Below are 15,167 nucleotides of genomic sequence, written 5' to 3' on the forward strand. Positions count from 1 at the left end.
AATTCCAAAACATTTGAAGCATTTCATTACCATATTTTCTAAATGAAACGTTTCCATTTTTCAATTCAAAATGACTTTTCATTTGGAAATTGCCTTTAATTTATTTTTTAAAAATAAAAAAGGGTTTTAAAATACCCAAAATCAGAATGAAACATTTCATTTGACCTGAAACCAATTTTGAACATTTCAATTTACTGAAAATTTCATTTTCAATTCAACCCAAAACAATACATATATATTTTTAAGACTTGCCAGCAAACTGAAAAATCCATTATTTGCTCAGCTCTACTAATGAGATAATTGAAAATTATGTTTTGTAACTGAGGACATTAAATGTTTATCCAACATCGATTACAAATATCACTGAACACAATATGCTGAGTTTTGTAGTTAATGTCAGTTATCATGTTACCCTGGTCAACGAGGACTGCAGAAATTGTAGGTTTTTTTATTTTTTCCCCAAATAACTGAACTTTTAACATTTGCTAATGTGGTAACATAAGAACCATATTTTACTTATTGAGCACAAGTTCAAATGTTCTAACACATAAACATAGGTGCTGACTTCCCCTCTGCCCAGTGGGTGCTCGCCCCTGGCTCTGCCCCTGCACCGCCCTCGCCCCACCCCTATTCCACCCCTTCCCCAAAGTCCCTGCCCCACCCCGTCTTTTCCCACCCCAGCCCCACCCTCTTCCCCCAAGTCCCCACCCCTGCCCTGCCTCTTCTCCGCCTCCTCCCCCTCCCTCTGGAAAGTCGTAAGCACTGCCAAATAGCTGTTATGCAGCGAGGGAGGGAGGGGGAGGAGCAGCATGCTGTGGGGGGAGAAGGAGGCGAAGAGGGGGGAGCTTGGCTGCTGGTGTGTGCAGAGCACCCACTAATTTTTCCCCGTGGGTGCTCCAGCCCTGGGGCACCCATGGAGTCGGTGCCTATGCACATAAATCTAAATGTTTTTTTCTCAAAACATAAGAATTAGCAGTGGCTCTTAATAATCTAAGTAATACATTGAGGTCTTGTTTGGGAAATCACTGTTTTTTAATTTATTTTAGCAAAAATTCCCCTCAAATTTGTGTTTTAGACATTGATAGAGTTGGACAATTGAAACGTTTATAGTTAATATGCTGTTAGAGATCATAAGCTCGACCCCTGCCAGTGTCCACAGACCATCACCCAGTGCCCCTTTCTACAGTTAGTTTTTAAAAATTATTATTACTATTCTGGTAAAGCCTAGGAGCCCTACTCATGGACCAGAACCCCACTGTGCTAAGTGCTTTGCAAACACAGAATAAAACAGTCCCTTCCCCAAAGTTCGTTCAATCTAAGTGATAGTTCAATCTAAGGGCTAGTCTACACTTACCTGCCGGGTCGACGCGGTGAGTTCGACTTCTCGGAGTTCGAACTATCGCGTCTAATCTAGACGCGATAGTTCGAACTCCCCGTGCGCTCCGGTCGACTCCGGTACTCCACCACTGCAAACGGCAGTGGCGGAGTCGACCTTGGAGCCGCGGACTTCGATCCCGCGGCGTCTGGACAGGTAAGTAGTTCGAACTAGGGTACTTCGAGTTCAGCTACGCTATTCACGTAGCTGAACTTGCGTACCCTAGTTCAACCCCCGCCCTTAGTGTAGACCTGCCCTAAGTCAAGAAAATTAAGTTAGATTGTGAGTTTAGATAGAATTTAGAGAACTTCCTCTCCCCACCAGGGTTTGGCTTGGTGCTGAGGTCATGCCCAGTCCAGAGTGCCAGAAAGGATACCCACAATATGAATCATGTTCCTTGATCTTTCCAGAGCCTAATACCTCATAAAGTGATAGGCCTCTTCTCTCCAGGGGTGTCCCGCTCTCCAGCCCACTGCACAGCTTGAGCCCATCAGGACATAGTGCTCTGGCTCTGGGGCCACCTCACTGGAGATGTCTTGAAGACAGAGGCTGAAACTTCAGGGGCCAGGGTTCCACACAGGGCCCTTAAGGGGTATCCAGGGTACCAAAGCCAACAGCCACCCAGTGGGCCAAGTTATTGGCTCCTGCTCCAACATCTCCACCAGACTCTACATGGAGTCTGAGCATGGGGTCATCTAGGTCCATGAAGTGCTCAGTGGGGGCATAGAAGATCAGGAAGCCCCAGGGACCACATTCACCAGTGATCCCTGCCAAGACTCTTCCACTCTTCAGATTTGGCACTCATGTTTGGGACCTCATCCCATCAGCCCCAAACAGCTTCCAGACTACTCCTGTGGTGTCAACCTTCCTGCTCCCCCAGGAAGGATCAATGTCTCCTCCAATAGTGAAGCCCAACACTGGTAACTTGGCACTATCACTATCCTCACCCAGCTGCTCCTGCCACTCAAAAGAAAAAGCAGTGCTGGCACTGTTCTAGGGATGATGCACCAGAACTGACCTCTCCAGCCTGAGTGATAGTGCAGGGGTCCCTAGTACAACCTGCAGCACACACTTCCCCCATTTTGCATCCCACTGGCTCCCTCCACATTGACACTCTGTGCCAATCTGCCCTTTGAGATGGAAGCCTCCTCTAGCCCAGAACCATCACCATGACCTCTGGAATGGGTATCTTTGTTCTGGGGCTGGCAGGAGTCACCCTCACTTACATGTGAAGTGGGCTTTGAGGGTCCTTGGCACAGGGAAAATGCTGCCTGCTACTGTTCCTCGGGTTAGTTGCACCTCTCTCCTTGCAAATGAGAAGGTTTTGTGCAAGAGCTTCTCTAACTACTTTTGTAGCCCTATATAAAGGCCATGGATAGAGGGATTATCTTTTCACCTGTAACACAAACATCTCCCCCTATGGCTTTGGAAGTTGTCCCCTCATCTCCTGCATCTTTCCAGGTAATCCAGCCTCAACTACCAGTACATGAGGAGCAGGCTCCACCACTTCCTCCTACCCCACAGTGAGATGACCTTGGGATCATCAGATTGAGCATGAGGACAGGTCCAGAGGGATTTCCTGAGGGAGATGTAACTCTCCAGGCAACAACATTGGCTCTGTAACTAGGTGCCATCCCTGGGAGCCCCCTCATAGCCATAATCCAGTCACAGCCAAATCCTGGAAAGAATATTCCCCATCTCCTGGGGTCTAATTTATTCAGCATCGTTCAGCTCCAATCAAAGTTCCTTTCTGGTCACTCCTCAGGGTTAGGGTCTCATCATTCTCTCTTTCTCAGGACTTTGGCTTTAAGTTCTAGCCTCCCCAGCCCATAGTCTAGGGTCTCATGGTTCTCTTTCCTGGGACCATAACTTTAAGTCCTGGCCTCCATGGCCTGTAACTTCCCACTTAGGGGTTACACAGCCCTCCTTCCAGGGGCTACTAACCAGCCAACTTCTTCCCTCCCCCCCACCATCAGTTCCTCCAGCAGCTGGCTTCAGCAATTCCTCTCTGAAGAACTCTCTACTCTCCCTCAATCCTCTCCCTTATATCTCTAGGCTTAGCCTGAGTTAGTCACATAACCACATTAATTTTCCCTCCTGGGAAGGTAAGTTAAGGTTGTCACAAGTGCACTGCCCCCCTCCCCCATCTTCCCTTAAGGGGCCAGACACTCTGTGGCAGACTCCTCTGTGGTGTTACCATGTGATGAATACAAACAATTCCAGGAGCTCCTGGCCAGGGTGGCACACATGCTACACCTGGAAACTGCCACCTTGGCTGGCAAGGCCACTGGGTCTCTCTTCAATTACCTTCCTGTCAGTCAGGGCCCAGTAAATGACTCCTGGCTAATGCCTGCTACCTCTCCAGCTGTGCCCAAAATAGGAGCTAGGAGATCAGGGTGGGTAAAGATTCAATTACTTTAAAAAAAATAAAATAAAACAGATTTGTAGTTATTTAAATTATAATATGTTTTTCTTATTAAAAATAAATCTGCTTTAAGTGAAATCTGAATTTTATAAAAAATATGTTAAGGCCCATGTTTATTATAATCTTGTAAAAAAAAAAGTGATGAATCCATGAGCCTCTATTAAACACTTGGAGTTAAAGGCTGCTTTTCTATATAGAGAAAGAACCAGGGGAAAAACATCCAACTTTTGAGGTCCAGCTTTATAAATATGGCACAATAGGTTGTGTGCTGTATTAACAGCTTGCTTCTGTAGGGAAACCAGGGGCTGTGCTACTGAGTTCAAGAGACTGCCAAAGTCATTACAGGCATTGGGACCCTGGCCTCTGACTCCAGGAGATGCCATCATGTATCATCAGGCCCATCCACTGAGCTGACCTGAGTGGTCTCACATTCATATGTGATAGCCTCTCTCTACCTGAGTTCTGATTGGCGCAGTTCTCAAATTATGAATATTTATGACTCCACCCACCATGGAAATTTACTCTCGAGCTCATGGAAAAACACTGACCTGCCCAGTAACAATCAGACCTTGCCTTCTGGCTATTTCATGTAAATGGCTTTGCTTTGTCACCTTGTGTGTGTACACGGAAAGATACAAAGAAACAGAAATCCAATAATTTCTCAACTGCCTCCCTCTCTGTCTCTAAACAATTCAAATACTGCTGTGCAAAAAGCATGTGGTTTACAGGAGTAGAAATATTGGATTATTGTTAGTTGTTTTGTTTTTCTGGGGGTGAGGGTGGGGCAGGGAAGTTAGGTAACAAGTGAGAAAGGGCAGAGCTGCAACAAGAAAGAAGCAACACTGGTGTCAAAGCAGGACACTGAGAAGAAGAGACAACATTCTTCAGAGTGCAGCCCCTAGTGTTGATTTCAACACATGGGTACTGGAGGAAGAAAAACCTGCCCTGGCTGCAGGTCGTAAAAAAGAAATGTTATTTGGGAATATTTTCAGGAAACTACAGTAGCTCTGGGTAATAAAAGGAATATGTGGCAAATGTAAACAGTGCAACAGAGAGATGCAAGCTTGGGTTATTAGAATGAAACAACATTATGAAAAATGCTCTTCAGAAGGCAATGAGTGTGACGATGATGATGATGTGAACATGTCTGAAATATCTGGACCAACAGGTTAGTAAACTTATTTTTGCATCATTCTTGTAGCCTGCTAGCCATGTCTTATATGACCATAAGTGATGACTTACATTGTTCTCATAAATTTGTGCTTTGAGTGGATTGATTACTTATGACTTTCGAAATGTTTGTGTTCAAAATATAATTGGGATGTTTGTTGTGGGAGTATTTATCAGCTACAGTTTTACTGTCACGGCTGGACTTCTGAAATTTTTTTTTAAGTGAGTGTGACTTTTTTTTTTTTTTTTACCATTTTGTTTCAGGGTCCAGCTTTGACATCATCTACATGTCCACAATTTCAGAGTCATCTGCTGGTACCACCACCAGTGCTGCAACTAAACATATATCAGATAGTCTTTTTTATACAGGTTATTTACTTTCTTCATTATCCAATAAAACCACGGATGAGTTTGTAATCAGGACCAGAAATACTCCATAGATGCAAAGATTGATTGGTTCATTTATGCAACGCATTCTCTCTTTTGTCTTGTTCAGAACAAACATTTAATTGACATGGTTCAGTCATTATGACCAGGCTATACTCCACCCCACAATGCAGATATTGCTGGAAGGTTACTGAATACAGTGTATGAGAAGGAAATTGAACAGTGTGCAAAAAAACAGGGAAATTCATTAATCTGAGTCTTGATGGGTGGAGCAATGTACACGATGATTTAGTAATATGTGCGTGCACGACAACTGATGTATTAGGAAATGCCCATATAGCAGAATAGAGAAGTAGCAGTAAAAGCTGTAACAAACTGAACAAAAATTCAAGTGTCAAGTGCGTAGGTTTGTCACAGATAATGCTGCAAGTGAGCAAAGGTTAGAAATCATCTGACAAAGATAATGAAGAGAATCTGAGATGTATAACATACGAGTACAGTGCTCATTTGATGCATCATTTAGCCAAAGGCTTAAGTACAACTCCAGAAAAAAAGGAAAATGCTGAAATTGAAAAATACTTCTACAACAATCACGTTGCTTCAGCTTCACTGAAGAGAGCAAAAAGATCCCAACTAATTCTCCTGCAAGATGTACGATGGAATTCAGTAGCTCACTGTTTTGAGCTATTTATTAAGAACTGGCTAATTCTGATGACAATTTGTGAAGAAAATTGTAACAAAATAGATGGAACTATCATAGCTAAAGTAGTCAACATTGGATACAGAGAAATGTAGGAGATTGGTTTCAGTATATTGAGACTATTTCCATAACCTTGGACAAACTGCAGGAAGATTGCTGCTGTAGTGCTGATGCTGGGGAACTTTGAAGAGAACTTCTAGAGACACTGAAGAAAAATATCCAACAACAAAGTTAAATTGCAGGCAGTAAAGAGGTGGATGGATCAAGCACTTACTCCACCTCATTTTCTTTCCTATATTCTTAACCTAAAGTGCCAGGGTACATGCCTAACTGCTGAAGAAGAAGATGCTGCTGTGACATGGACATCTAATAGTCACCCATCAATCATGCCAGCCATAAGTTTCAGGGCTGGAGGTGAACCATTCAAGCAGTATGTTTGCTGATGATATTTCAAAAAGTCACAACGCTGTGACTGAACTGGTGGAAGTCACTAGCTATGCACCTGGAACCAGAGCTTGTTGAAATGCTAACTCAGCTTTTGACAGAAGTAGCATCTTCCAAAGGCCCAGAAAAAATATTTTCTTCTTTTGGCTTCGTTCATTCAAAGCTGAGATATTGATTGCAGTTGAAAAAGCAGGAACACTTGTCTTTCTCTTCCAGTCTGAATAAAAATGAGGGGCAAGGGGAGATCCACTAGTTTTAAAAGAGTAAAGGACAGCCTAAGTAACTTAGGAGACTGTTGTTTCATATTCAAGAGACTTAGGCGAGTAGGAACTTAAGCTCCAGTCACTTTTATTTTGGCGCATTTGAAAATTTTCCCAGGCTGACCTGAAATAATCAGTTAAATTCACTGACTGCACTCAATCTCTCTCATGTTCCTTTAGTAAATCATATAGTTGTAAATGTGAAACATGCTTTGATAAGCTAAGTTTATGTTTCCAAAACATTTAAGGTTGTTTTGTTTATTAAAAATAAATTGGATATGCCATTTTGTGTGTTTAATTAAATTCCAGTGACAATCCTAATTCAGCTTGACACAAATCATGAGCAAAAAGCTAATGATCCAGTAAATGAGCAACATATAATTCACTATTTTAACATACTAAAAGTGTACAATTCATAAGAATCTGAAAATATTAAGCTGTATAATGCTTAAATAAATGTATATAGTTATATTGTACCTTCCTAGCTAGCAAAAAGATGTACCAAATCCAGTGTAAAGTCTCTATTTAGTCGTAAATCAACATGTTTTAATAATACTATCAACCTGTGAGAATGTACCTTTCTTTAGAAAATAACTGAAGTACAAATAGAAAAGTTGATTAAATCAATAATGTAAATTGAGACTTTCCACTAGGTGATTTAAATCATGTTAAAATCACTGATTTAAGTCTCTGATTTAAATCAATCCACCCTGCAGGAAATACCTAGTTCTCTCTAGGATTTTGATTACTTATCTCAGAACCTGGTCACCAAGACCCTATTCATCTCAGCACCCCTGGGATCAACATGTTTGCATCCTTCTCCTACTGATAGAGAAGACTGAATATTACCTGCTTTGGTCAGGAAGGTCTAATCTTTGAGCTCCTCAGGCATGTCAGCTGTGAATTACCAGGTGATAATGGAAAGATTCCATTATACCTTGTGGTATAGCTCACTTTGATTTTTGACCCTCTTCCAAACAGGGGCGGCTCTAGGCACCAGCAAAGCAAGCAGCTGCTTGGGGCAGCCCATTTGCAGGGGAGGCAGCTGGCAGGAATCCAGCCTGGGAGCTGAGAACCAACAGGGGGCCCTGGGAGCTGTAATTCCTTGGTTAGCTCCCTGCCTATAGAGCAAGCAAGGGCTGGGACGGCAGGGGGTGCAGGTGGGGGGGGGAGAGCCCAGGGCTGGGGCAGCAGGGCAGTGCAGGGGGGAGCCCAGGGCTGGGGTGGGGGAAGCCAACATTTTTTTTGCTTGGGGTGGCAAAAAACCTAGAGCCGGCCCTGCTTCCAAAGGATCAGAGCAGCCTGCAAAAAAATCTGGGCACCAAAGGCTGAACTGTAGCAAAATATGCCCCAGGAGAGGTCTATGATTCATCAGACACATGTGCTAAGGGTGTGGCCACCAGAGTGACTCTCCAAATGTATTCATGATTTTAGATGTCTGGCCTCATTTCTGAGGCCCAGTCAAGGATTGAGGAGCTACTATTCAGCTCCAAGACAATGATGCCCTCAACAAGATGAAGCCCACCAGACCTAAGGCTCAGTCTCTCAGCCTATCCTAGTCTTCCACAGACAAAAGGGAAAAGATGATGTACCCAGTCTTCTGCTACCAGAGGCCATGTACATGGAAAGAGGACAGTTCCCTCCAATGGAAGCCCCAGGCCCAGTTTCATTCAGAATATCTAGCCAAGAAACAGACTCAAGCAAGGCCATCATAACTCTAGCAGTGACCCTGCCTCATCAGCCTGCTGTCTACAGGTTCAACAAGATTGTAGAGAACCATGTGCCAGAAACCCATCTATCTGTGTCCCTTCCTCTTGGAGGTCACCTCTCCCATTTCTTTGATGCCTTGTGTGTGATTACCACCGATCCAGACATGTTAGACATTGTCAAAAACGGTTATAACAGCCAATTCCACAATAAGTCTCTTCCTACGTCCCGTTTCCCGCTTCAAGGATCATTCTCATGAGAAAGTGTTTCTACAGGAATCTCTTCTCACAAAAGAGGCAATACAGGAGATCCTGCAAAGATGCCTGAGGAAAGGTACTTTGCTGATTGCCAGGAAGGTAGGTGGCCTTCATCCCATCTTAGCTCTTTAGGGACTAAACAAATACATAAAGATCTTCAAGTTCAGGATGCTGACCTTCAAATCACCACCCCTTCCCTCTCCCAAGGAGACTGAAATGTGACCCTGAACCTCAAGGAGGTCTCCTACCACATACCCATCAGATACTCACACCACTGTTCTCAGAGGTTCTGTGTGGGAGAGACACACTGCCTGCCAGTACAAAGTGCTACTCCTCCGCGTGTCCACAACCCTGAGAGCTATTTTTAAAAAAAAAACTTACAAGCATCTGGCTGTGGTAGCTGCACAGGAGTAGCACCAGGAATTGTTGTGCCTCAGAGATCCATCGTCCTCTGAGGTACAATTCTTCCTCTGTGGTCCTCTGGCTCCAAGGAGAGGAGAGTAGGTCACTGTAACACTTGGAAGGGTGCAGTTTACTTCTCCCCTCATGCTAGGCCATTGAGTACAGGGTGGATGAAGCCAAGGCTCCTCCCTTTCCTTGCACCTCTTCACTTGCCTAAAGAGGGGGATTGTCCAGAGGCCAGGGGCTGCACCAGACCCCAGGATAGATCTTACTTAGCTAAGCAAGGGGAAAGTAGACCATACTCCCCCTTACTCACCTGCTCAGCCAAGTAAGACAAAGGCTAAATCCATTTTTTTTAAAAAGTCTTAATCATTTTTGATTCTCAGTATTCAGTGAGCGCACTCTTGCTTCATTCACTGCCCATCATTCAACCTCTGCCACCTTACTCACACCGAGTTCTCCCTCCCTCTGTGAACAGTCACTGTAGCAAGGTTGCTGCCTCCAGCACACCCATTTGTGGCATAGGATGGCTCCTCATTTGCCCCTCAGAGTTTTCCATCTCTCCTAGGGATTCATGTGGCTCAGCCCTCCAGCTGGGTCACTCTCAGACTTCAATCCCCTTTCAGGGTACTCAAAATCCAAAATAAACACCACCTTTGACAACAGCCCCAAGTTAACATAAACTAAAGGAATTCTGTCCCCTCCTGGGCTCAACTCATAGTTCTTCTCACCCTGACCAGAGTGCTGATCCTCCTGGCTCTCCCCTGCTGGCAGTCCAAATACAACATAAACCAAGGTGGTCTCACATCTCCCCTGGGACTCACACCGTATTTAAAGCAAGTCTCACTCTTTACCACACTAATGACTCCTCTCTTCTAGAGCCAGACTACAGCTCCCCTGGACTAGGAAAAGTCAACCACCACTTCCATCTTTCTCCCCAGCCTCTGAGCTAGATATTGTAAAGGCCTGATTGAGTCACATGACCCACCAGCCTTCATTTTCCCTTCCTGAGGAGGGGAGCAAAATGTATCACAGGTGGGGCTGGATCTCTCTCTTTAAAGGGGCTGGCCACCCTGTGACTGTGCCACTGAAATCAGTGGGAGTGCTTTAAGAGTAAGGTGCACCTCAGTGTAAGTGACAGAATCTGGCCCTTAGAAATCAACCTGTCACAATTTCAGGATAATTGCACTTGTATTTCCCCTCTGAGATCCTTTGATTTCAGGCTTCCAGCTGTCACCTCCCATGGGCAGAGACCCATGTCTCTCTCCCTCCAGACTGGGATTTTAGGCTTGCAGTCCCTCTGTACCCTGACAGTGATTTTCCCAGCAGGTCTGACCAGGGTTCAGCATCTGGCATTAACTCTTTCCCCAGGGGCTACAACAGTGAATATCAATTACCGACCAGACTTCACAAAGCAAAAAACATTTATTCTTAGGGCAAACCCATTACAGAGAAAACAAAAATAATAAGAGTTCCTACAGGCCTCCTACTAATCATAGCAGAAGTCACCTATCTTCCACATGGGGAATCCGATAGGCTCTAGCCCAAGGGATGCTGACCTTTCTTTGGACAAAAGGTCCTGTCTATTTGCTTGCTCAGAAAAAAAGGCCCTGTGTCACTTTAAACTCAGCCATTTATACCAAAAATCCTTCTTTGTCATTTGGTCCCAGCTTGAACCAGCATATACTAACCACCAACCGAATCCCTGGCCCGCAATGCCACACCAGGGACACCATTCTCATGAGTGCCCTGCCCCATCCCCCACTGGCCTGACCTTGCACATGTGTGTACAAGGTCACACCAGTGGGGGCAGAATGGCACACTTTTCCAAATGGTGTCCTCCTGTCATGCTGTCTGGAGAGGATCACCACTGTGAGTGCCTACCTCGGGGCAGGTCATCAGAAAAAAAACGGTTACTGACCGTCCATAACTCTTGTTCTTTGAGATATGTTGCTCATGGCCATTTCAATGTAGGTGTGTGCTCACCCTGAGAACAGCCGCTGGAAAGGTCTCTCTCAGAGGTATCCATCGGGTCGGCCCTGGAGTCGCGCACTCATAATGCTGGTATTAAGGGGCCTGCCGCCCCACCACCCTCTCAGTTTGGTGTTGCCTGTGACTGTCTCTGGAACTTCAGCTTGTCCCTGCGTTTCTGGCAAGTACGTGCTCTTCTCTGCTTTACTATCTTGGAAAGTGGCCTTCTGCCAGAACGGCCTTGGAGATCCGAGCCCTTACTTCGGAACCACCTTATGTGGTCTGAGGCTCTGGCATGAGCTGGCACCTGGCCTGTCAGCATCACACCCCCATCTGATACCAGACCTCGGTGGGTTACTAGTGTGGCAAGTATTCAGTGCCCCACAGAGTCGTCCCTGCCAGCCCTTGGTGAGGAAGTCTGGTGTAATCAGATTGAAGCACATTAAAGCAGAATCAAACTTCCTTCTGAATGGACTCCCAAATTCTTTAACTGAAGGGGCCCACAAGTGGTGTGACTGTCACCACCACCCTCAAAATACAGGAGCAAATTTTAGGCCCCATGACTTTGACCGGAGCCACATTTAGTCTTCATCCATCCCTGAAGCTGTATAGCCCTGTATGCAGCAATACTGTCTCTCTGATATAGTAGAACATGCGGACAGCAGCAGTTAAAGGAATATAGGTTGTTTCTGGGTATTAGGGCTCCAACAGGTGAGTGCCAGGGGCCCTATAGATGTGAGGGAGGGGATATTTCCCCTAAATCAGAGGTGGGCAAACTACAGCCCGCAGGCCACATCCAGCCCGCGGGACCCTCCTGCCCAACCCTTGAGCTCCTGCCCCGGGAGGCTAGCCCCCGGCCCCTCCCCTGCTGTTCCCCCTCCCCCGCAGCCTCAGTTGGCTCCGCCGCTGGTGCAACGCTCTGGGCAGCGGGCCTGCGAGTTGCTGGGGCAGCACAGCTACATAGCCCAGCCTGACCTGGTGCTCTGTGCTGCACGGTGGTGACAGCATAGTTGGCTCCAGCCGGGCGGCACGGCTATAGCCCGCCAGCCACCGGTGCTCCAGGCAGCGCAGTAAGGGGGAAGGGAGTGGGGGAGTTGGATAGAGGACAGGGGAGTTGGGGGTGGTGGTCAGGAGGTGCAGGTGTGGATAGGGATCGGGGCGGTCAGAGGGCAGGGAACAGGGGGGTTGTATGGGGTGGAGTCCCTGGGGGGGCAGTCAAGAATGAGAGGAGGGGTTGGATGGGGAAGCGTGCAGCAGTCAGGGGCAGGGAGATGGGGTGGTTGGAGGGGCAGGGGTCCCCGGCAGGCAGTCAGGAAGGAGAGGGGATTGGATGGGGTGGCGGCGGGCAGTCAGGGCAGGGGTTCGGGGCAGTCGGGACAAGGAGAAGGGATGGTTGGATGGGGTGGGGGTTGGGGGGGCATTCAGGAATGAGCAGGGGTTGATTGGGCTGGCTGGGGGCCAGTCAGGGGCAGGGAGAAGGTGTGGTTGGATGGAACAGGGGTCCCATCAGGAATGAGAGGAGGGGTTGGATGGGGTGGCGGGGGGCAGTCAGGGGAAGAGGTTCTGGGGGCAGTCAGGGGACAGGGAGCGGGGGGGTGGATGGGGCAGGAGTCTCAGGGGGGCTGTCAGTGAACGGGGGTGTTGGATGGGGCAGGAGTCCTAGGGGGCGGATAGGGGGTGGGGGCCAGGCCATGACCCCCTCCCCTAACCGGCTCTCCATACAATTTCCAAAACCCAATGCGGCCCTCAGGCCAAAAAGTTTGCCCGCCCCTGCCCTAGATACACCAGAGAAACAATCAGCCTGTTGAGGTAAATCTTTTTAGCATGTGTTGCAATATGACTTCCAGCTTCCTCTTTTGCAACTACTTCAAGGTTAATTGACTTTAGCTCAAGAAGCTTGTTAGATGTTGGCACTAAGCTTTTTACCCTTCTGCTCCCAAGGGTAAATGAAACATGATATTTTAGCCGAATCCTTAATCCACCAGGGCACAAACTGTTATAGCAAAGAGCATTGTCAAAAGAACCTCTCATGAATTGCAGCTGAGATTTTCAAAAGCATCTAGTGATTTGGGGTTTCTCAAATTTTGGGTGCCCAGCTAGAAACACCTTTAAAAGGGTCTGATTTTCAGAAAGTATTGAGTACTCACCCTCTGAAAAAGCCAGTCCCTTTGGGTACCCTAAATAGAACATCCAAAAATTAAAGCCCCACCCCAAATCCCTAGTTAGTTTTGAAATTTTCGCCTCTGATCCTTTATTCATTTTAGCTGGAGTCCCATAGTGAGTTACAAAACGTGATTCACAATCTGCTCTCTGATGTGCTTTGCAACAATTCAATTTTTAAAAATGTGTAGTAGTCCACAATAAGAGGCAATCTTTTCTATTGACTTCAAATGGATCTGAACCAAACATGAGCGAGGGCAATCAGGAATCTCACATGGTTTCAACGGTTCTTTTGCCGTTTGCTTTCTCCACTCTTGGATCTTCTCTTCCATGGCCGCATTCGTAACAGGCCAGAATAGGACATCTCTGGCTCTGTCCTTACACTTCTTAATAGCCAGATGGGGAAAGTGGACTATGCTTTCAATTTCTGACCTCATGCTGTGTGGTATTCGAGCACAATCCCCACTAAACCATGTTATCCATTCTAATGGGACCAGAGCACAAGGTGTTGTGACTGAAGGCTTTCCTGGCTTTCAGAAGCTTAAGTTTAGCCAATCGCCACCTTCTGGAAGGGCACGAGGCAGCGCTGCGCAATTTTAACTATGCTGAAGAAGTTTTGGGACATTTGATAGTTAAAGAGGATCAGTTGACTTGTGATAAACAGCAGGGATTTTAATTCCCCTACATCTCCAATTCTAACCTGGCTGCAAAGAGTTAACTTTCCCTCGCCATTTCTAACCATCTGAAACATCAAGCTTAGTGATGAGAGGTAGAGACCCTCAGAAGCCCTTCTCTTCTGGGAAGCATCAGCACTGTTTCCGGTGCCTCCTTCCGCTGCTTCAGCTGGACATTACTGTGCACATGAAGCAGACATTAGCCAACACAGCCAGTGTGATTATTCTGAAAGAATGAAAGGATGGGGGCTCCTTTGTTCCTCTGACAAAACCAGTCAGGCTGGTTGTAGGTAGATAGTCAGGACCACACGCCCATTAAGAACAGAGCAGCTTGTTATGTGCGTTCCAAATGCACAGAAAATAAGACGTTCACTTAACATTTATGATATTCCATTATACTGCTATCACTACAGCTTATTATATTGTTGCTTTCACAACTTATTATGAAATCGACGTACAGTGACCTGAGCACCTTGGCAGGCCAGGTCAGGTGCTTTATATACACAGTGATTATTTATCTCGTAGCATGAAGGGGCTATTCCTCACACAAGGAATTCAGGAAAATGCGGCAAGGTTCACAAGAACTAGGTTGTTCTAAGAGTTTCATGCGCTGGACATTCTGCCACTGGGGCCCGTTTAAGGGAATTTAGTGCTGGACTAATAGCCTTGAGAACTGAAGTCCTATCAACAGAATAAATATTAGCATAGACTTCCCACATGCCACTGTGCTAACCTGCCTTAATCCAGCCCAGAAGAGCCATGTTTAGGGAGATGAAAAAGAGTTCAATGCCCAGGCCCTATTAAACAATTGGCTTCTCTGCAAAGACAGCCAGCAAAGCGCTATTTGTGGTAGTGATTTTATGAGACTGGCATCTGTCCATTAGAAACTCGACTGAGTCTTCCAATTCATTTCACATGGGGGCCACCAAATTGCTGTGTGATAGAAATCATTTTCAGCCATTACTGACCTGAAGGCGACCTAGGTGTGAGACTTTATATCCCGTTATGAATCTCCCAGGATATCTATTCTCTGTGAATATTTTATTTTGATTTGTGGCTTTGCCAAATAGATCAAAAGGTAGAAGTGTTATTGAACAAACAGATGAAATCCTTTTTCTTTTCCTTACACCTCCTCATCAGCATAGTTCTTACACAGGAATAAACAGTTGTGCTGAGAGACACAGAAAATATACTGCAGTATGGATTGTGGATTACTCTCTCTAATACACTGATTT

The 15,167-nt window shown here is 46.0% G+C and overlaps 1 protein-coding gene across 2 annotated transcripts in view; it reads right to left on the reverse strand.

The window, feature by feature from the left end:
- The window catches only part of VTCN1 (V-set domain containing T cell activation inhibitor 1), a 41,583-nt gene that overhangs the window by 25,847 nt on the left and 569 nt on the right, over window positions 1-15,167 (reverse strand). The gene's annotated exons all lie outside the window — the stretch shown is intronic.

This window comes from Mauremys reevesii, linkage group 1 (genome assembly GCF_016161935.1).
Source record: "Mauremys reevesii isolate NIE-2019 linkage group 1, ASM1616193v1, whole genome shotgun sequence".
In the NCBI taxonomy this organism is placed as follows: domain Eukaryota; kingdom Metazoa; phylum Chordata; order Testudines; family Geoemydidae; genus Mauremys; species Mauremys reevesii.